Raw genomic sequence first — 23,732 nt, 5'->3', positions numbered from 1 at the left:
AATTGATTCTGGATTTCTAATTAGTTCATTTATGGATAAACTAAGCACCAGCTATTTTGTAAGTTACAAATTAAATCTTCTGTCATGGTTCATACTCTACACTCCTCTTTAACTAGTGTCTTTCTTATTATCATCAGTCCACATAATCTCTGAGGCTTAATTTTTACCCCTATCCAAGGGAGAAAAGCTAAATATTTATTTAACAGTATTATCACCTTCTCTTTTTGTCTCATTACCCAATGGAAGCACAAGAGAAAGATGAGTAGGTTAGGCAGCTGTCTGCATAGTACATTTTGAGAAAGGCTACAAAGACACTCTATCCAAAAATAACCTTCTCAGCTGCCACTACATGATGCCTGAAATGCCATTACAGAGATTCATTTCATTCAATTATGGTGTCGACTGTCTTGGGATTGGAAGACAGAATGCAAAGACTTCAGGATATGGGAACACATTGAATGGCTCAGCCAGGGTTTCCAGGCAGTGAGACAAACTGGGAGGGTTGGTGGTTTGTAGCTTGGTATATTCCTGAGGTCAGAAAAATGTTTGTGTCTCCTGTAGCAAGGGGCACAGTCTCTGTTCCTGAAGGTGGACACCTCAAGGACAGAGAATAGTGCAGACATTGGTAACACTCTGAAGATTTTTTTGTGGGAAGGAAGAGAGGAACAAAAATTAGAGGAAGTAAAAGAAGGTTAAAGGAATACATTCTGAACATATTCTCCCAAAGTGTTACCATTCTAATAATTTTTCAATGAACATTTTGTCATCATGATTATTAAGATCATGATAAAAAGACATTAAAGTAAGTGATGTGCATAGCAAAGAGAGTTAAAAGAGTTAAGCTTTATCCAAGTACCCATGAAAGGTATGGCCTCCATTCCTTGGCCTGGTTCATTTTGTTTATGCTCATTCCAGGTACTCCCTAGCTATGGTATCTCAAGAGTGGGGTTCTATAGGACACAATTCAATAAATGCTAGACCTGACCAGGGATTGTTAAGGATTCATTGTTAATTAAACCAAAGAGGCCTACCTAATAATAATTATTTAAAATCCCTGCCCCTCACCCTTGTGAGCTCTCAATTACTACAGTGAGGATAGAAAAGGGACTTTTGGTTTGCACTGTCAGCTAAAGGGCAATATAAGTCATAGCCCCCTATCTTTCCCCCATCTTCTAAGCTTTGCCCACTTAAGGAGGAGTTTTTTGGAAGAGTACAGTCCAACAAACTTCCACTGAAAATTACATCCTAACATTTTCTTCTTTATCTGAATGTTAAAAAGAGATGTCACTTGAATGGGATAGAAAGGAATGTCAGGAAACATGATTACAGAAAACTTGTAAGCCTGTCTTCAACCTATAACTGATTGGAATGTCTAAAAGGGGTTCTACAACTTGCCCGGTGAAATAGGCCTCTTGTGGAGCCTCTGCAGAGTATAGGACCTTAGGTGGAGTCCTGAGTCCCATGCAGAACCTTCTGAGGTGGGACATTCCCACTAGAAAGAACAAGCAGACCAGCCTAGAACAGGTATAGGGACAGAAGATACATCTTCAAAAACAGATCATCAGGCAAAACACAAACAAGAGATGCCAAAGAAAACACCAAATAATTTGCCACAGCAAGTGCTTCAAAAACCAACTCCTTTTCATTGTGCTATACATTTAGGATACAGTGACTCTTGACTATTACCTAAAAATTCCTAATTTAAGAAAGAAAAAAAGCAATGCCTTCTCTTTTAGATCCTATCAACTGTTAAAATATTATCAGGTGACAGGACAAATGATTTGCCAGTTTCCATGACATACTAGAGCAAGCTATGTGATGGAACTACCACTCATCTGTCAGTTTGTTGTACTGTGCTGACTTGTGTATTACAGTAATTCTATAAGCTATACCACAAGTATTATAAACACTATCAGAGTCACCCTTTGTGGACAGGTTTCAGATGAGCTTCTAAATTAAGACAGATTATGAAGATGGAGAGATGGACTATTTTCAAATGTTTAGTCACTGAAAACCTTATGAATAGCAGTGGAACACTGTCAGCACCAGAATATTGAATACTAAACATGATGAAGAATACCAGAATAGTGTCACATGTTATTGTGATTGTAAAGTGCTGCCAGTCAGTTCTAACTCATAGTGAGCTTGTATAAGGAAGGTGTCTGAGGAGTACCTGGTGAGCTTGAACCTCCAACTTTGTGGTTCAACTGGCTTTGCAGTCCAGGACATTAAAAAACAGCACCACATATATAGGGCCAGAAAACGAGCCCCTCAGGTTGGAAAGCACTCAAAATACAATTGGGAAGAGCTGCAGCCTCAAATACAGTTGATCATGATGATGCAAATGGAATAAAGCATTTGGGACCTTTATCTGCAGATGAGGCACTACTCAAAATGAGGAGAAAAATCTGTAAACCTCTATTAATTATCAGAACATGGAATGTATAAAGTATGAATATAGGAACACTGGATGTTGTAAAAAATGAAGCTGAATGCATAAACATCAATATCCTAGGCATTAGTGAGTTAAAATGAACTGGTCTGGACCATTTTGAATTTGACAATTACAGAGTTTACTATGGAATGACAAAATGAACAAGAATGGAATCACATCCGTCACCAAAAAAAAAACATTTCAAGATCTATCCTGAAGTACAACGCTGTCTGTGGTATGATGATATCCACACACTTATAAGGAAGACCAGTTAATACAACTATTATTCAAATTTACTCACCAAATACAAAAATCAGTAATGATAAAATTAAAGAATTCTACCAACTTCTTCAGTCTGAAATGGATCAAACATGCAATCAATGTGTATTGATAATTACTGGTGAATGGAATGCAAAAGTGGGATCACTAATTGGAAAATATGATCTTGGTGATATAAATGATGTTAGAGATCACATGAAAGAATTTTACAAGATCAATGACTTGTTAATTGCAAATAGCTTTTTAAAAAAACATAAAGGATGACTATACACATGGACTTCACCAAAGTGAATACACAGAAATCACACAAACATCTGTGGGAAAAGATGGTGGAAAAGTTGATTATCATTAGTCAAAACAAGACTAGGTACAGACTAAGAAACAAGACCATCAATTGCTCAGGTTACATTTGAAGAAAATTATAACAATTCTCTGAGAGCCAAAATAGACCTTGAACATATCCCACCAAAATTTAGAGTTCATCTCAAGAACAGATTTGATGGATTAGACACTAATATCTGAAGACCAGAAGACTTATAGTATTACATCAAGAGCATCAAAAAGAAAGCAAAATATAATTAAGAAAACAAGAAAGAAGGAAAAGACCAAAATGGATAGCAGAAGAGATTCTGAAACTTGCTTTTCAGCATAGAGATACTAAAGCAAATGAGAGAATTGACAAAGTAAAAGAATTCTATAGGCAATATATTGAATGAGGCAGAAAGCATTAACAGATGGTGGAAGGAATACACAGAGTCACTGCACCAAAGAGAAATGGTAGATGTTCAACAATTTCAAGAGGCAACACATTATGAACAGCCAATAATACTGAAGGAAAAAGTCCGAAGTGCACTGAAGACATTGGCAAAGAACAAGTCTCAGGGAATTGATGGAATACAAATTGAAATATTTCAACAAACTAAGGCAATACTGTAGGCACTCACTCATCCATACCAAGAAATTTGGAAGACAGCTATCTGGTCAACTGACTGGAAGAGATTTGTGGCCTTTTCAAAGACAGATGACCTAATGGTATGGGAAAATTATACGACAGTATCATTAATATTGTATGCAAATAAAATTGTGTTGAAGATTATTCAAAAATGTCTGCAGCAGTATACTGATTTGCCAGAGGTTCAGGCTGGATTCAGATGCAGTATGGAATGATTACATCATTGCTGATGTAATTTGGATCTTGGATGAAAGCAGAGAATACCAAAAAGATGTTTACCTGTGCTTTATTGACTACATAAAAGTTTTTGATTATATGGATCATGAGAAACTATGGACAACATTGCAGAAAATGAACATTCTGGAATATGTAATTGTGCTCATCTGTATGTAGACCGAAAGGCAGCTGTGTGAGCAGAACAAGGGGACACTGAATGATTTTAAATCACTAAATGTGTGTGCCAGGGTTTATTCTTTTACCACACTTAATGAATCTGTATGTTGAGTGAATAATTTGAGAAGCTGGATTATATGAAGAAAAATGTGGCATCAGGATTGGAGGAAGACTTATTAACAACATGCAATATGCAGATGGTATAACCTTGCTTGCTGAAAGTGAAGAGAACTTAAAATGCTTACTAATGACTATCAAAGACCACAGCCTTTTATATGGGTTACATCTCAATGTAAAGAAAACAAATATCCTCACAACTGTATCAATAAATAACATCAAGATAAGTGCAGAAAAGATTGATGTTGTTAAAGACTTCATTTTGCTTGAATCAACCATCAATGCTCATGGCAGCAGCAGTCAGGAAATCAAATGATGTTTTGCATTGGCAAATCTGATGCACAAGACCTTTTTAGAACTATTGAAGAACAAAGATGTCAGTTTAAGGAGTAAGGTGCACCTGACCTAACTGTGGCATTTTCAATAGTTTCACATGCATGTAAATGATGGACAGTGGTTAAGGAAGAATATAGAAGAATTGATGCTTTTGAGTTATGGTTTTGGAGGAGAATATTGAAGGTACAATGGACTGCCAGAAGAACAAACAAATCTGTGTTGGAAGCAAGTATAGGCAGAATGCTTCCTAGAAGCCAGGATGTGGTCAGACTTCAGACTTATCTTTCATGCTTCAGACATAGTATCAGGAGGCATCAGTCCCTGGAGAAGGACATTATGTTTTGCATAGTGGAAGGTCAGCGAAAAAGAGAAAGATCCCCTACACAATTGATTGGTACAGAGGCAGCAACAATGGGCTCAAGCCTAGCAAGGGTCGTAAGATTGGCACAGGATAGGGCAGTGTTTTGTTCTGCTTTGCATAGGGTTGCTATGAAATGATATTGATTTAATGGTACCTAACAATAACAACAGATGTGATGGGGATGAAAAAGAGTAGAATCTCTAGAGGAGGCTCATTTTTCTTTAGAAGAAAAGCCCAAAAACTGAAGTGACTAATTATGGTAGCATAGGCTGAGGAAAGAAACACCAGATGCTGGAGATGTGCTCTATAGGACATTGGATTCACTAGCAATAATACTTGATGAAAGAGGATTTGAGCAATTGAGTGAGTGGAATATCCTGCTTAGATGAAGAAAACAGTCTGACAGAATGTCTATGCTGGACAATTTAAATTTGCATTGTCTTGGAGACAAATAACATAAATCAAGGAGGCATTTCAACATGCAAATCTGGAGATCACAGTAAACATCTTTTTTGGGTTATGGGTATACATTTAGGAGTCACCTAGATAAAAATTACATTTAAATGTAAAAGAAAGAATGAGAACTTTAGGAAATTAGTGTAGAGCTAAAAGACTACTCAGGGAGTAATCTGAAGACACACTATAGTTAAAGACCAGTGCCAAAGACTTCAACAATCTATCTGAGTCATCTGCCCATTAATATATGAGTAACTTGTGGTGCTGTAAGGTAAAGCGCTGGACCACAAGATTGGTTTGAACCACGAGACTGGTGATTTAAACACACTAGCTGCTCCTTTGAAACTCTACATAGCAGGTGTGACCATGTCAAGGCATCCGCAGTTCCAACCATCACACTGTTGTTGTCAAGTGCAGCTGAGTCAGTTTCAACTCATAGTGACTCCGTTTAGGGTTTCTGAGGAGTGGCTGGTGGGTTTGAACTGCCAACCTTGTGACCCAAATGATTTTGCAGTCTAGTGCATTGTCCTGCAGCACCATACTAGGACTCTACCTATCATTTTTGCTGTTGTTGTTAAGTGCTGTTGGGTCGGTTACAACCATTACCGAGCCTGTATAGAGAGTTAATTAAGTGGTTGACCAAAGGTAACACATTCATTTTTAAACTGAAAATGTTCTATGGACTGTGAATAATGTTAAAAATTTTGTCAGAAAAAAGGTTCCCCACCCTTTTTGTGGTACTGTAGAATAAGCACTGGACTGTGAACCACAAGGTTGGCAGGTCAAACCCCCCAGCTGCTCCTCAGAAACCCAGCACAGGGTTGCTATGAGTTAGAATCAACTGAACACAGCACTTAACAACAACAGCAGCATCCTTGCTCTACATTGTTGCTATGAGTTGGAACCAACTCAATGGCACTTAACAATGACACTAACAGGTGCATCATATATCTATACTTGCAGTAAATAAAGAAGAAGCACTTGCTGATAAATACCAAAGAATAAATCCTTCAGTGTGGATTATAACTCAATGTAAAAACAACAACAACAACAAAAATCCTCACTACCATACCAATAACCAACATCATGATAAACAGATAAAAGATTGAAGTCATCAAGGATTTCATTTCACTTGGATCCATAAAGAACACTCATAGAAGCAAAAGTCAAGAAATCAAATGATGTATTACACTGGGCAAAGCTGCTATAAAGACTTCTTCAAAGTGTTAAAGAGCAAAAATGTCATTTTAAGGACTAAGGTACACCTAACCCAAGCCATGATATATTTCCTATGGGCATGTGAAAACTGGACAATGAATAAGGAAGATAGGAGAAAAAGTGATGCATTTGAATTATGTTGTTGGTGATGAAGAGTAATGAAAATACCATGGACTGCCAGAAGAACAAACAAATCTGTCTTGGAAGAACTACAGCCAGAACACTCCTTAGAATCAAGGCTGGCAAGAGTTTGTCTCCTGTTCTTTGGATGTGTTATCAAGAACAATAAGTCCCTGGAAAAATGCATCATACTTGGTAAAGTAGAGAGTCAGAAAAAAAGAATACGACTCCCAATGACATGGATTGACACAGTGGATGAAACTATGACTCACTCATACATAACAACAATTGTGAGGATGGCACAGGACTGCAATGTTTTGTTCTGCAGTGCACAGGGTCACTATGAGTGAGAGCTGACTCACCAGCATGCAACAACCTACACAACAAAAACTACATGGCTATGAAATACTGTGTGCCAGTATGGTATAGAAAGTTCTCCATGATATTCCTATAAGTGGGAGGTAGGAACCAAGATGCAAAAAAGGAGACTATAAGGCATCAATGGTTAACACTCATATTATGCTTTCTATGAACCAAATGTTTACCTGTGCTTTATTGACTATGCAAAGAATTTTGATTGTGTGGATCAGAACAAGCTATGGACAACATTACAAAGTATGAGTATTCCTGAACACTTAATTGTGCTCATGAGGAATCTGTACATGAACCAAGAGGCAGTTGTTCGAACATAACATGGGAACATTGAATGGTTTAAAATTAAGAAAGGTGTGCAACAGGGTTGTATTCTTTCACCATACTTATTCAACCTGTATGATGAGCAAATATCTGAGAAGCTGGGTTCTATGGGAAAAAAAAAAAAAAAAAAGGTGGCATCAGGGTTGGAGGAAGACTCATTAACAACCTGTGATATGCAGATGTTACAACCTTGCTTGCTAAAGAGAAGAAGGCTTAAAATATTTACTGTTGAAGATCAAAGAGCACAGCCTTCAGTATGGATTGCATCTCAATGTAAATAAAACAAAAATCCTCACCACTGGACCAATAAAACTACATTCTCATCAACAGAGAAAAGATTGATGTTGTCAAGGACTTCATTCTTCTTGATTCAACTATCAACACTCATGGAAGCAGCAGTCAAGAAAACAAATGACGTATTTCATTAGGCAAGTCTACTGCACACGACCTTTTTAAAGTGTTGAAGAGCAAAGATGTTAGCTTGAAGACTAAGGTGTACCTGACCCAAGTCATGGTATTTTCAACAACCTCATATGCATGCAAAAGCTGGACAGTGAATAAAGAAGATTGTATAAGAATTGATGCATTTGAGTTATGGTGTTGGAGGAGAATATTGTGCAAGTGTCATAGGCTGCCAGAAGAACCCACAGATCTGTGTTGGAAGAAGTACAGCCAGAGTGCTCCTTGGAGGTCAAAATGACCAAACTTTATCTCTCATACTTGGGATATACTGTCAGAAGGGACCAGTCTCTGGAAAAGGATATAATGTTTGGTAATGTGGAGGGTCAGAGAAAAAGAGGAAGACCCCCAGCCAGATGGATTGGCAAAGTGGCAACATAATGGGCTCAAGCGTGGCAACAATAGTGAGGTTGGCCCAGGATCCGGCAGTGCTTTGTTCTGCTGTGCATACAGGCGCTTAAGTCAGTACCAACTCAATGGCACCTAACAACAACAAGAAATGAACCAAATGATGATGTTTATTTTTTTTTCAATTAAAAATGTTTTAATTTGTATTATTATGATCAACCAAATATTATACAACAGAATCCTATTTTTTCTTATTATCAATTTCTACATTTGGAAAAACCTAACAGATCTCAATCGAGACTAAAAAAATTGATAATACGGGGCACACCCCAACTTCTTATGTTAACGTGTTCATCAGGTTTTACAGTCAGTAGGTATTAACCACTAAATATATCATTTGCAAAAGTCCTAGTAATGTAATAACTCCAGGTCACATCACATCCTTATTACATCTGTATATTTTCCTGTAAAATTTACCACTGCACTATTGGGAAAATTAAAGAAAATACCAGGAGGCCTCCAGATACCTACCTAACCTGTATACCAACAAATTACAACAGAAATGACAAGACATTTGACTTTTTTATTATTCAACAAAGCTCTATTATTTTTTATTTAGCTTTCTGACTCTGTGCTTGTGCCTTCAACACTTTCACAACAATTTTCTACTCCTCAATAAGGCAAGCACACTTAATCCTGTCACAGACATATTTAGCACACATGGAGCCACCATAGGCCCTGCTGACATGTTTCTTTGTCTTGGATAACCTCATGAGAACTTTAGGTCACACAGCATGGACCCTCAGAGTTGGCCTGGGCACACACCGCATGCAGATATGGGTGCTTTATCAACCTTTTTGGTATAGAGATAAACAATTCTATTACCAGGGGTTCGGGACAGCCTAGTTTTTTTAGAGGCTGCATTGTAGGACAGCCGATGACAATATGTCAAATGCTGGACCACTTTGAATGCCTCTACACAGTGTCTCTGGAAGAGCAAACCCAATGATGTTTTGAAAACTATATATACTAGCTAATTTGATTGTTACATAACACCAGTTATGTCAATACTCTTATTATCCCCATTCTGCCACTGTTATTTGTTATCAGTTGCCATTGAGTCAATTCCAACTCATGGTGACCTGTACACAACAGAATGAAACACAGCCAAGATTTGTACCATCCTCACAATATGTTTGAACCCATTGTTACTGGAACTATGTCAATACATCTAATTGAAGGTTATTTCCTTTGCTGATGCTCTGCTTTACTAAGCATGATGTCTTTCTCCAGGAAATTAGCCCTCCTGATAAGATGTCCAATGTAAATGAGAGGAAGTCTCATCATACTCACTTCTAACGAGCATTCTGGCTGTCCTTCCAGACAGACCTGTTTGTTCTTGAAGATCAATTCATTGTTTTTGGTATAGTGATGCCATGTGTTTCTTACATCATTTTAGAGAAGTTAAAACTGAGGCTAGGAAATGTTGGTGACTTTCTTAGGGTCCCACAGCTAGTATGTGGCAATTCCAGGGTTTAAGCCCAGATTGCATAATTTCAGAGCATCCACTTTTGTCACTAATATTGTAATACTTCCTATAGATGGCTATATATACAAATGGTTATTATGCAGAGAACATCATACAAAATTCATAAGAAACTCCTTTCAATAGAAGGAGAATCTATAATACTGAAAAAAATAAGTTTCCTTCTAAAATAACATTTCAACTTCTACTCAAAATTACCAAAGCTTTGGGCCCAGAGCAGTGACATAGCCACAGAGGACTAGAGTGGAGAGTGAAGTGTCCAGCTGATAAGAAGAGAGGGCATATCCTCAAGAACACCCACACTTGCAGATAATACCCACTTATCCTGGCTTCAGTGACTGGATGATCAGAGCTCAACCAGAATTAAAAAGAAGAGGAAAAAAAAACAAACCCAAAAGTATTCTCATACAATTTGATGAACTTGACCTACACCTATGGAAGCAGTAGCTCAAAAGAGGGAACATGTCCTTACAGCAAGAATCATTCCCACCCCCTTCCACACACATAGTAGACAGGGATGGGCAACTTGGACATTGGCTACCCAAAATGGGGGGCGAGGGGCTACAAAGGCAAGAAGTGACTGGCTTACAAGCTTTCAAGAGGGAACCTAGATCCAGAGGGCATGGAGGAAGGTAGAATCTCCAGTGAGTAGTATTCAATCTGTCTAGGCAGGGTTGATGCAATGAAATGCAGACGGGTCTCTTGTGATACAATAGTGAATAATTGTTATCAGGACTGATTGTGAGGGTTGGAAATGTAAAGGTAGACATTTATAGCAAGGAGGGGAGTGATTAATTTTTCAGTCTAGGAGCGGAGGTCCCTAGGACCATCAAGGGAGAAGAGCAGAGCGCGGGACCCTACCCAGAGAAGCAATGATGCCTGAAATGGAGCCAGCGATGGAGCAGCTGGAGACTTTAGATCCAGAGAGGGAGAGCGACTGTGTGCTGAAGACCTGGGGGGTATGGGGGGAAGGATTGCATGGAGGGGATTGTAACCATGGTAATGCAAGACAATATACAATAGAATGAATGTAAAACTAATGTTCTCCCATGTAAACTGTCGGGGACCTGCCTCAACATAGGGGTTCGGTTCATGAGGAGGAGATACCTGATGGCAGTAAAGATATATCAAGAATATCAAGAAGGAGACAAAGAAAGAGACAAAGAGACACTCCAAAACCAGAGTGAATGCTGGACTGGCGTCAGGGAGCTCCTGCATTGCAAACATCTCAGCCATGAAGGCCGTAATATCCTGCATAGTAAACATCTTAGCTAAACAGGCAGTATGGTTGCAAGGCTGGACTGTGTCCCCTGCATGCTGTAACGCACGCCTTGCCAGTCGTAATGCACCTGGATTCGTTCTGCGCCTTCCTTTTATTTAGGGGAGGAGCTTCACACCAAGCTGGGAGGGACTTAGGCAAGGTACAGCTAACATCAGTACTTTTCCAGACATTCAGGTAACTTTACATCGTACTTCGCTGGTTCGAATCCCAGGCCAGCAACTTGGTTTCTCAGGCTCAATTAACATATCTATAACCCCTGAGCTCAGGTGGGGGAAGGTGAGAGGTAAGGACAAAAGCTTGGGCGGAGTCCCACTGTTTCGGCTTCCTGAGCCAGGTTTTCAGGAACTTGACTGAATAGCTAAAACTTGGGAGAGATTCAGGGAGGATGGCTTTTTTGTCTGTAGAACAAAGAACTGTGAAGTAGCTAAGATGTTTTTAGTTAATCCTTTGGAGAAAGGCTTGACCTTGCAACCTTTACAGTCTGGGTTTTAGGAAAATATCACATTTATCTGTGGATTATCAAGGGCTTCTTGTATTAAATTAATATATGTAACTGAATATTAAGATGAAAAACAATTTGCCATTGACTGCCAAGTGGCTAGATCTGTTACACTTGGGCCTATAGGGCCTTGAACCTCTGACCAGTCTTACACGGTCTGCAACAGTAAACTATCACAAAATTCACAATAAAACATTAAAAAAAAATTAAAAAATTAAAAAATTACCAAAGCACCATGATTAATCTGGCAGTAATATAAAAGTGCCAGAAAAGCAAATCAACATCTGTCAGAATTACTATTCCTTGCCTATTTACACAATCCATAGGCTGTGGCACTCAATTGAGCCGTCTTTTTCCTGGGCTTGTTGTTGTTATGTGCCTTCTTGTCGGTTCCAACTCATAGCAACCCTGTATAGGGTTTCTGATGAACGGCTGGTGAATTTGAACTGCCAAACTTGCAGTTCAAACTGACTTTGCAGTCCTGTGAATTAACCCGCAGCACCACACCAGGACTCCTTGTCCTGTGTATACCTAAGCAAATCTGGAGCTAGGACTCTGACCAGCCTTAGATATTCAATAGTTCAGCTGGCTTCTTTGCAAATATGCCTCTTTTTCCCTCTCAACAAAATGAACTGACACATACACACTCCCTCTTGATTGTTGAAGGGATTGAGGTAATCATTTTGCTCAGCTAAGGGAAGATCTATAAAGCCACAAGTAAAATCACTTTCATAATTTGTCACCATTAGATCTAGCCTCTTAGAGTAATTTAACAATACTTTAAGTTAGGTCATTACCAGCAAAAGGCAAGTATGGAAAATATACCATCATAAATTCCTATCCATAAAGAGTTAACTCTTGAAAGCATTAAGTCATTAGATTAGGCCTGCTTAGTGAGAGGGAACAGCAACATCTAGTATTTAAATCTAGCAAAAGAACTTCCTGCCTTATAGTTTGGTATTGAGTTAATCGATGTAAGTCATACATTAGAAATAAGTATAGCTGCAATTCTTCTAGATGAAGCAAAAGCATCTCTATTTCCTGTATGATATAGCCCTCTAGTTCTTAACACAATGTAGTACCAAACTCTCCCAACTAAGAGACAATTAGAAATACAAGTATATGAGACATTGTCACGGGTAGTCCCACTTGTTGGAGGACATGATTAGTATTTAATATGTTGTGACAAGTGATACTAAATGCTCTACAATGTACCATAGAAGGTCCATGTACAATGAAGAATTTCTTGATTATTCCTAGTGACTATTCCTATTAGTTAAGGTAACTGCCACACAAGCTCTCAGAACTTCCAGTCTCCAAGCCTGTAAGTCTATTTAACCTTTAGATCAAATTAGCCTATGTTAGGAAGTCATGCTTCTTCTCATGAGGAAAGGCATCCTGTCTACCTGAATGGAATTAAAGGATCACTTAACTGATGTACATATCTGAAGTATGGGGGGAAATCTCTGAGCACAATTAAAAACTGAGGAATTGTTTGGCACAGGAGGACATCAAGTGGTTGGAATTGGAAAAGAGCTACAATATGAATTAAAGCAAAGAGTTGAACAAAAGTAAACTATATAATGTCTTTCCTTTTCATCCTCTTTTTCTCCCAAATATTTATTAAGTGGTCATTATTTGCAGAGATTGCTCAAAGCACTGTGAAACAAAAGTAACATTAGTTTTTACTCTTGTTGAGTTTACATTCAGTTGGAGGAGACTAACATTAATAAAATAATCACACAAATAAACTGGTGAACGAGGACCAGTATAACCATTAGTGATTACCAATCGCAGTATCCCTAGATTCAAAGAGCACCAGAGGAGTATTACTCATAACATATACTTTCTGGTTCCCATGATTGGAAAGTTAGCTAGACCAGCCATAATACTTTGATAGATCCATTTTTTCATTGGCATGCAAGAGCACATTGCTTTGGATAGCAGTATAGGCTCTAAGTGGCTAGCAAAATATTGTAAATTTTTCAGCACAAACAGACATGGCACTTAACATGACTCATTTAAGCTCAGGATGATTCATCAGGGATAAGTGACCCTACTTCCAAGTAGAGTTTTAATGACCCCCTCCCACATAGAAGTCACAGAGCTACTGACAACACAGGTGGCCTCAAGATCACACGTGAGGTTTTCAAGAGAAGTCCATGTCATAAAACTAATTCCATAAATGCTTATAGAGTATAAAGTCTGCATCTTATTCCATGGAAAGTCTTAAAGATGAGTAATAAGTAGTCCTGGTCTGCAAGGAACTCAGGCTAGAATAGAAAATACAATCATACAATGTGTTAACAATTCTAAGACCAAAAGGCCTGTTTCTTTCCTGATGAATCTGCTTTCTCCAGGATGGTTCTTTTCTCCATCTTCAGACATGACTATGAAGTTAGTACTACTTTAGTAACAGGGAGATTTAACTCCCAATGATCTGAATGAAGAATTAGAGAGCTTCCTGCATGTACTTGAAGGTGACTGTGACCTTCTCTTTCCATAGTTTAATTCTACTCAAACCCTAGTCAGAAGGTTCACATCAATACTTGGACCATTTGTTACTATACCCCAACAACCTAAGTTCAGAAATTGAGGGTAAACATTTAGAAACTTTTGAGCAATTTGACAGAGCAATTTTATATCTTTTGAATCTAATAAAATAGGAACTTGTGTTTTGTGAGTCTTTTTTATTAATTTTATTTTTCTAGTATGTCATTTTTACTGTACTTATGAAAATTCACTCTGTGATGGATTCAAAACTGAAAAAACAACCAGTGTTTCATCATCAATAGCTTGAGAAACATTGCCACAGGCTAAATGAAAATGTGTGTCAGAAGCCTGCTCTGGGACTGATCTTGGCTCTGGAAGAAGGCCTTTGTGGATCACCCCAGAAAGTTAGGTGCATGGTGGGAAGAGAGGTAAAGCTGAAGTTGTGAATTTGGAAAGATTAACTTTTAGATGTGGCCTAAACAGTAACCGCTGTTGTAATCAACCAGGGAAAGGATAAATCAAAACAAAACATAAAAACTCCTTGGACCAAGTCCTGAATTTCAGTGTTTTTTTATTTGTTTTTATCATGCAAGGTTGTTTTTATTAAGGTTTATATTCAAATTATAGCTAAGAATTTCAGGTATTACTTCTTTTGACAGACAACTATCACATTCTAGGTGATATTTAAAGAGATAGCAATGATTTCACAACTTCTGGGGGTAGCAGAGCACCCCTACTGGGCAGTTAACACATATATTTTAAGTACTTTCAAGGAATTGTTAAGGGAAAGAAACTAAATGACAACTGGTTATAACTGGTTACAACCCATCCTCCTCTATACAATAATTATCCTGAACCACTAGTTACAAAGAAAATATCTATGATTACTACAGAGTTAAAGGGATCTTTCATCCAAATCTTTTTTAGTTAGGATAGGAATTGAAGTCACATCTCAGAAGGTAAATTATTCTTTCAAAAGAAGTAGCTACATGTCGAGTTTTTTATGTGTGGTAGTAATGCAAATGTGATTTACTTTTTTTTTTTTAATCAAGAAAAGAACAGTTTTAGACATAAAATCCATGATATTAGCAATTGTAGGAGATGCTTAGCAATTTAAGTTTCTTTTCTCTACTCTTGTGATTTTCTCTGGGAAATTTTCATTGTGACTGTTTTAACTTCAGTATATTCGTGAAAACCATATTCTTCCAGTTTTCATCCATTTCCAGATATCCTGAATCCTCCAAAGGGGCACTGGGCAGACACCACACTATAGTAACTCACCCATACTGTCCCAGCCTGTAGCGCAGAAGAGAAGATCATAGATTTATCAAGGTTCTTGGTAAAGATTCCTGCTGATAAGCCCTAGAGAGTATTGTTTGCTCTCTTGATCAGAGCATTTAAAGATTTAAACTTCATGATTTGCTGGACTGGCACAAATTTCTCCTTTTTGGCAATGTGCATCTCATCAGTAACACTAGAGAAAACTGTGGGCTGGATACAGCAGCCTTTATTTCCCAATGGACCTCTTCCACATTCCAGTTTGGTGCCTTCTTGCTTCCCACTCTCAATGAGATCTAGGATTTTATCTTCTTGCTCCTTGTCCATCTGGGGGCCTTGATTTACTCCTGGGGTCAGAGGATTTCCAAGAACATACTTCTTAGCCTACTCAGTCCTCCTTCGAATAAACTATCATAAATTAATTCTTCCACAAAAAGTCTGGATGAAGCTATACAACATTGGCCCTAGTGGTAGAACAATTCCTGGTGCACAAATTCAACAGCATTGTCCAAGTAATCATCAGCAAACACAATGCAGGGACTCTTTCCACCCAGTTCCAGGCTCACCCTCTTCATACTACTCTTCCCGGCAGCTTCTTTGATCATTTTCCCAACCTCTGTTGACCCTGTGAATGCCACTTTGTCAATGTCCATGTGGGAAGAAATGGTTGCTCCTGTGGTGGGCCCATAATCAGGCACAATAGTTACAACTCTGGGAGGAAATCCTGCTTTCAAGAACTGTGAGAGGAGTTTGCTCTGCTGGTTTGATAATCATGGTGCTTCCCAGCTGATGGCAGGCCCATCTTCCAAAGGAGCATGTTGTTGTTGTTGCTAAGTGCCGTTAAGTCAATTCCAACCCATAGAGACCCTGTATAGGGTTTCCAAGGAGCAGCTGGTGAGCTTGAACTGCCGACATTGCAGTTCAAACGGCTTTGCAGTCTGGTGCATTAACCCACAGCACCACACCAGCACTCCATCCAAATGAGCATAACCAATGGGAAATTCCAAAGAATAATTTGGCCACATACATCAATAGGCTCATGTCTTTTATAAATAAAAATGTTTCCCTCAATTGAAATTGTCCAACCCTGTATCTTGTCAGCCCAGACTGCACAGTAGTGTAATGTTCTTATGCATCCTCCTAAATCCTAATACTAATTGGCAAATAGTTTTCCCCTATTCATTCACTCCAGTGTTGCCAGCAGTAAGCGATCTCTTTCAATTAAATCAGCCAACTTGCATATGAGTCATCCCCTTTCTGAAGCATCCTTACTAAGCCACAAGGAGCCAATCTGAAAAGCTAGTTTTGCAGCCTGCACTGCTTTGTCAACATCTTTCACATCTCCTACTTCTACCTTACAGAGTTTCTCATTTGCTGGATGGAAGACAGGAAATTTCTTGCCACTCACTGGATTATGCCCTTAATTGTTTATGAAGATCTTAGTGTATTGAATCTTCAAATTGGCGAGTGGGACAGGTAACTCTGACTTGTCTGAGGGCAATATTTCTGCTATGTCTCCTGGAATACCAGTGACAGGCTCAGTTTTGGGTAGCTGAATTTCAGTTTTTAATGGCCAGAATTTCAGTATTTAATAGCCAGGCTGAAAAAGAAAAAGATGAATCTTTAAAGTAGATAAATAAATAAGAGTGGTTGAGTAATAAAAGGAAATGTTGAACCCAGCCAAAGAAAGAAAAAACTTCAAGTGGATGGAGTGGTTAGCGGTGTTGAATGCAATGGAGAAGAAAATGGATGAAAAAATGCTTCCTGAATATACTGACACAGAGGACATTGCTGGCTCCAGCAGAAACAATTTGGTAGAGAAGGGAGATAATCTGAAGAGTTCAAGAGGAGGGAGGCTCAGGAAAAGAGACAACAAATTGCATAGCTGTAAACAGGGAAGAAATTGTATACCAATATTCATTGAGAAACTATTCACAATAGGTGGAAACAGCCAAAAGGTGGAAACAACCTAAATACTCATCAGTAGAAGAAAGAAAAAACAAACTCTGTACACAATAAAATACTGCTCAACCAGTAGGAAAAATGAAGTCTTGATACATATTATTCTGGTAGTGTAGTGGTTACGAGTTAGGCTTCTAATCTCAAGCTCAGCAGTTCAAAAATACCAGACGTTCTGAGAGAGAAAGATGAGGCTTTCTGCTCCCATAAATATTTACAGCCTTGGAAACCTATGCAGGGTCGATATGAGTCAGAACTGACTTCATGGCACACCACCACCATCATCACCACAATATGGATGGAACCTGATACATTAAGCTGAATGAAATAAGTGAATAACAAAAGGACAAATACTGTATAATCTCAGTTATATAAAAAGACAAGAAAAGACAAATGCACAGTGTTGTTCTTAGGTGCTGCTGAGTCAGTTCTGACTCATGCTTATGTGCAACAGAACGGAACACATCCTGGTCCAGTGCCAGCCTCATAATCATTCCTGTTTGAGCCCATTGTTACAGGCACTGTGTCAATCCATCTTATTGAGGGTATTCCTCTTTTTCACCGATCCTGTTATTTACTAAGTACGATGTCTTTCTTCAAGGACTGGTCCCTACTGATGTCATGTCCTCACTATGTGAGATGACGTCTTGCCACTCTCTCCTGTAAGGAGCATTCTGGCTGTTCTTCTCTCAAGATAGATTTGTTCATTCTTCTGACAGTCTAAGGTAAATTCAGTATTCTTTGTCAGCATCATGATTTAAAGGCATTAATTCTTCTTCTATCTTCCTTATTCATTGCCCATGAATATATAGAGATCAAATTTTACTAGTGTTTACAAGAGGTGGGAGATACAGGGGAAGGCGGGTAGTTGGTGTTGATGGACAAATCATGTTAAAGGTAGGGTTACACAGCCTATTACTGCAATTGATGTCTATAATTATACACTGGCAAAAAGATGACTTCTGTACATTTGACACTGGTGGAAGTCCACAAGGAGGGATGGGTGACAACAACCCTAGGGACACCAACCCTAATGACATCAACCCTTGTGACATCACTGACTTTTAAGAGCTTGTTGTTTGTTGTTAGGTGCCATCGATTCAATACCAACTCATAGCGACCCTTTGTACAACAGAAATCTTTGCTCTTCAACACTTTGAAAGGGTCTTGTACAGCAGATTTGCTTAATGCAATACATCATGTGATTTCTTGACGGCTGCTTCCGTGAGTGTTGATAGTTGATCCAAGAAGAATGAAGTCCTTGAAAACTTCAATCTCTTCTCCATTGATAAGAATGTTATTTATTGGTCCAGTGGTGAAGATTTTTGTTTTCTTGACATTGAGATGTAGTCCATACCGAAGGCTGTGCTCTTTGATCTTCATCAGTAAGTATTTTAAGTCCTCTTCACTTTCAGCAAGCAAGTTTGTATCATCTACCTATCGCAGGTTGTTAATGAGTCTTACATGCATGGAAACAATGTGACAACAGCAACTTGACAGATTATCTACAAACCTTGGTGGTAGTAGTGGTGCATCATGGAGTCAGTTCCAACTCATAACAACATTGTATAGGGTTTCTGAGACTACACATTTTAATAGGTGCAGAAAGACTCATTTTTCTCTAATGGAATAGCTGGTAGATGATAACAGCTGGCTTTGTGGTTAGCAGCCCAGCTCATAATCCACTACCGTACCAGGGCTCTTTGCTACAAAAACCTCTGTTGTTAAGTATTGTTGAGTTAGTTCCAACCCATAGCGACCCTGTATAGGGTTTCTAATGAGTGTCTGGTGAGCTTGAACCATCGACCTTGATATTGAAGTAGACTTTGCAGTCTAGCACATTAACCCACAGTGCCACACCAGGAGCAATCAATTTATGCTAATGGCTTGAAAACACTGCACAACTCAAAAGAATGTAATCAATGTAACTGAAATGTACATATAGAAATGGTTGAATTGGTGTATGTTATGCTGTGTATAGTCTCAGTAAGAAAAAGTTCTAAAAAATAAAATAAAGATTGAAAAAAAAAAAAAAAGAGGGAAGAGAGACAGCACTTGGAATTAATGAGGCATAGTGTTTTTTTTATTGTAATCACTGAAAGTTTATTTTGATGGGAATAATTTGAGCATTTTGAAAAGGTTATACATTTCCATTGAGAAGTACAAGTTGAATATAGAAGCTATAGAAAATATAATCAATACATTATTTTTCAGAGAAAATGGTTAGGGTTGGTGTCCAATGCATGGGTAAGGAAGACGAACTTAATCCTATTATGCATAGTGTTGGTGGTGGTACTGTTGTGTGTTGTTGAGTCAGTTTCCACACTTAGAGACCCTCATAGGGTTTCTGAGGCTGCGAATCTTTACAGGAACAGAACGCCTCATCTTTCTCCAGCAGAGCTGCTGGTAGTTTCGAATTGCTGTTCTTGTGGATAGCAGCCTGACTTATTACTCACTACGCTACCAGGGCTGCTTCTATTATGGTTAAGGTTACCAAAACAATGGCCTATAAAACCAAAGCTAAGAAAGCAAGGAGAGCTGTATTAACAAGAAAGGAGAATTATCAGTGGATTACGGTTTTGTGAGACTTTAGAACGTCATTACAGGAAGAGTGACCAAGTGAGTTAACAGAAAAGATCATTATAAAGCCAGATGGGAATTTTTGATTAGGGCTTTTAAAATGGAATATATGACCCATATGTTTCCTGTGTTGCTGTATTTTATATATATCTTTTCTCAATCCTTCTTTTGAAGACCATTGTCTCTTAAGAAATTTAAGCTTATAGGGGAAGAATTTGTCTGACTTGTATCTTTTTATTTTTTAGGGGGATTCCTAATACAAGTTAAGCCTCTTTTCTTCTGTTTCTTTTTGGTAGGCATTAATGTATTTCTGTGAATGTTCCATCCAGGCAAGCTATTCATGAAGCAAGGTAAGGGGAAGGATAAGGAGAATGAGCTAAATACACTGAATAATAATTGAGAAAACAGAGAAATTCCCCTTTCAGTTTGGGTTTATTCCTAACACTCAAGTAAAGTAGAGTGTCCTCTGCTCCATGCCACATCTTCTCTTAGGTTTCAGAATTTCAGGAGCCAGGGAGGTTCATACGTTGTTGTTAGGAGCTGTCAAGTTGCTCAGACTCATAGCAACCCTATGTACAAAAGAATGAAACACTGCCTGATCCTGGGTCATCCTAACAATTATTGTTGTTTGAGCTCACTGTTGCTGCCACTGTGTCAGTCCATCTCATTGGGAATATTCTTCTTTTACACTTACCTTTCCTTTACCAAACATGATGTCCTTTTCCAGGGACTGGCCCCTCCAAACACGAGTTCAAAATAGAAGGAATCTCAGCATTTATGCTTCTAAGGAGTATTCTGGCAGCACTTCTCCCAAGAAAATTGGTTAGTCTATTGTCAAGTCCATGGTACTTCAATATCCTTCAACACCATAATTAAAATGCATGGATTCTTCCACAGTCTTCCTTATTCATTATCCAATTTTCTCAAGTGTATGAGGTGACTGAAAATACTACGGCAAGGGGCAGGTACACTTTAGTCCTCAAAGTGACATCTTTGCTCTTGAACACTCTAATTAGGTTTTTGCAGATTTGTTTAATATAACGTCACTTGATTTCTTGGCTGCTGCTTCTGTGAATATTGATTATGGATTCAAGCAAAATTAAGTCTTTGAAAACATCAATCTTTTGTCCATTTATCATGATGTTATTTATTGGTTGACTTTTGAGGATTTTCATTTTCTTTATATTGAGATGCAATCCATACTAAAGACTCGCATTTGATCTTTATTATTTAATATTTCAAGTCCTCTTTGCTTCCAACAAGCAAGGTTGCATCATCTGCAAACCACAGGTTGTTAATGATTCTCCCTTCAATCCTGATGCCATGTTCTTCTTCATGTAATTCAACTTCTAGGATTATTTGCTTAGCAAATCAATAGAATAAATATGGTGAAAGGATACAGCCCTGGTGTACACCTTTCCTAATTTTAAACCATTCAGTATCTCCTGGTTCTATATGAAAAACTGCCTACTGGTTGATGTATATGTTCCTTATGAGCACAATGAAATGTCTGGAAGTCACATTCTTCTCAATGTTATCCACAGTTTGTTATGATCCACACAATCATATGCCATTGCATAGTCAAAGAAATACAAGTAAACATCTTTCTGGTATTCTCTACTTTCAACTCCATGCCACATCTTGCCTTAAGGTTCATAATTTGGAGAGCCCAGGAGGCTTATATGGAAACTATTAAAGTCCCACAAACATTGCCAATTAATACTATTATTTCTTCTGCAGCCCTCTTCATCTAATGCAATCTCATGCCTAGATGGCTGGCCATAACCATTTCTACCCCTCACACTTTGTTGCAATGTGGATTTAAGTATCTATGAGGATACTGCACTTTCAACTCCTAGATCTCCACCATCTAATCAAACAATCATTCAATTGATTTGAGAAGTATGACACTTTTTGAGCAGGTCTCTCAGACTAGCATCCCGGAGGTAGATCATTTTGTATGGCTTACACAGCTTTTGAAAGATAGGAATATTTCATATAAAATTACATCTTTCCATTTTCTTTATAAAAATGTCAGATGATCTGACAATCGTCAATGACAATTTTTCTGTATGGCCAAATTTGGTTGGGTCTGAGATATGGCTGCTCTTTTATTTAGATAGTCATGCCATTTCCTGGTCAGCTCCTTATTCCATACTACCTAAAATCCAACCTCCTTCAGTAGTTTGTTGTGCACCTGACCTCTAGTATTAGAAGAGGTGGATCATAGCTCTGTAATACTCTTTCTGAGTCCAAATTTTCACACTATATGGCAGGTAGGTTCCGTAGATTTTGTTTGAGTTTGTGGCTATGCTGGGGATGTTAATTCAGCACATATACTAAAATTGGAAAGATGCAGAAAAGACAGGCATGGGCCTAGAGCAAGGACGACACAAAAATCTGTGAAGCATTCCATATTTTTTGGAGTCCGGGTATGGCACTGTGAGTTAATGCACTGGATTTCAAAGTCAGTTTGAACTTCAAGGTCATCAGTTCAAGCTCACCAGTCACTCCTAAGAAACACTACACAGGTTCACTATGGATTAGAACGGGCTCAATGATACTTAACAATTTTTCTCCCTCAAAATTGATTTTACTATTTTTTTTTCCAGTTTTGAATTCACCTTTTCTATTTATCATTTATTATTGAGTGTATTTATAATGAGAAATACGTAACAAAAATATTTCTACTTCATCATCTAAACTTGAAATTTATTTCACTTGACTTTCTGATACCTTGTATTTCTAAAATAAGCAGTTATTAAAAATCGACTTCAAAATGCTTGAGCATCAGGAAGAATAGAATTATTAATAAAATGCTATAAATGCTAAAAGACAACTCTAATATCATATACAAAAATAAGTAACAGAACAGAAGGAACTTATAACAAATCTGTTTTCCTTTATGTTTCAGTTTTCTTAAATTTTCACAGTAATCTGAATATGCAACTAAAAAAATATGCTTCATTTTAAAAACATTTAAACATAGGATCAGAGGTGACGAAAATCCCTAGAGGCAATGCATAGTAAACTTCAAAATGTACCCGAATCCTCTAAATTTATAATGCCATGCAAGAGAACTTGGACATTTTTTTCTTGGATGAGGATCTGTAATCTCTAAAATAAAGGGATGCTGGTAATCAGAGTCCAAACCCATCATTCCCAGCTAGGGTGAGGCTGCAATTTCTCTCAGTGATCTCTCTACCTCCATTCTTGCACCTCTGGCATCCATTCTCCCTTGGAGCATTCAAGAGATTCTTTTAAAAACACAATCAACTATTGTTGCTCACCTGTTTAAAATCTTACAAAAGCTTTCTATTGCACTTGGATAAAATCTAAACACCTTGGCCAAGACTTTCAAATTCCGGTGGAATCTAGTCACTGCCCCTTCTCTGACCTCTTAGTCTGCTCCCATTTCTAATCACCTTTCTTTGCTGTGTGCCATCTCACTGACCTCCTTTCTCCTCCTGGACAAACAAGTTCTGAGGCCTTCTCACTTACTGTTTTCTCTGCTTACAATGCTTCTCCCCAAACCCTTTGGTAGGCTGTCTCAGGCCTCAGCTCTAGTGTTCTGTGCCACAAAAGCCTTCCTTGATCACCATAACTAAAAGTATTCCTCAATCACTATTCAATACATTGTCCTATTTTATTTATTTCACAGAATTTGTGATGTGACCATCGGAAATCATGTAGCCCACTTACTTGTCTTCTTCACCCTCTAACAGTGTAGGCTTCTTAAGAATTGGGGTCATGTCTCTCTTCTTTACTATCATAGCCCTAGATTGTTGACTGAATGAATTTTATAGGTGGCAAAAGTGGGACTTAGGAAAAAAAGCCCATGCAAAATTCCACAGCTTGTCAAAGGCTGATAATCATCATGTAATCCATACTTCCTGTTGATCAGTCTGGAACCTCTTTATCCCTTT

At 38.2% G+C, this 23,732-nt stretch overlaps 1 pseudogene; it reads right to left on the bottom strand.

Moving 5' to 3' along the window:
* Window positions 1-15,117: 15,117 nt before the first annotated feature.
* Window positions 15,118-20,518, bottom strand: LOC102831909 (annotated as a pseudogene).
* Window positions 20,519-23,732: the final 3,214 nt, after the last annotated feature.

The sequence above is a fragment of the Chrysochloris asiatica genome, unplaced genomic scaffold (genome assembly GCF_000296735.1).
Source record: "Chrysochloris asiatica unplaced genomic scaffold, ChrAsi1.0 scaffold00143, whole genome shotgun sequence".
Classification (NCBI taxonomy): domain Eukaryota; kingdom Metazoa; phylum Chordata; class Mammalia; order Afrosoricida; family Chrysochloridae; genus Chrysochloris; species Chrysochloris asiatica.
Note: the sequence above shows the minus strand (reverse complement) of the source record. Positions and strands in the feature narration are given on the sequence as shown.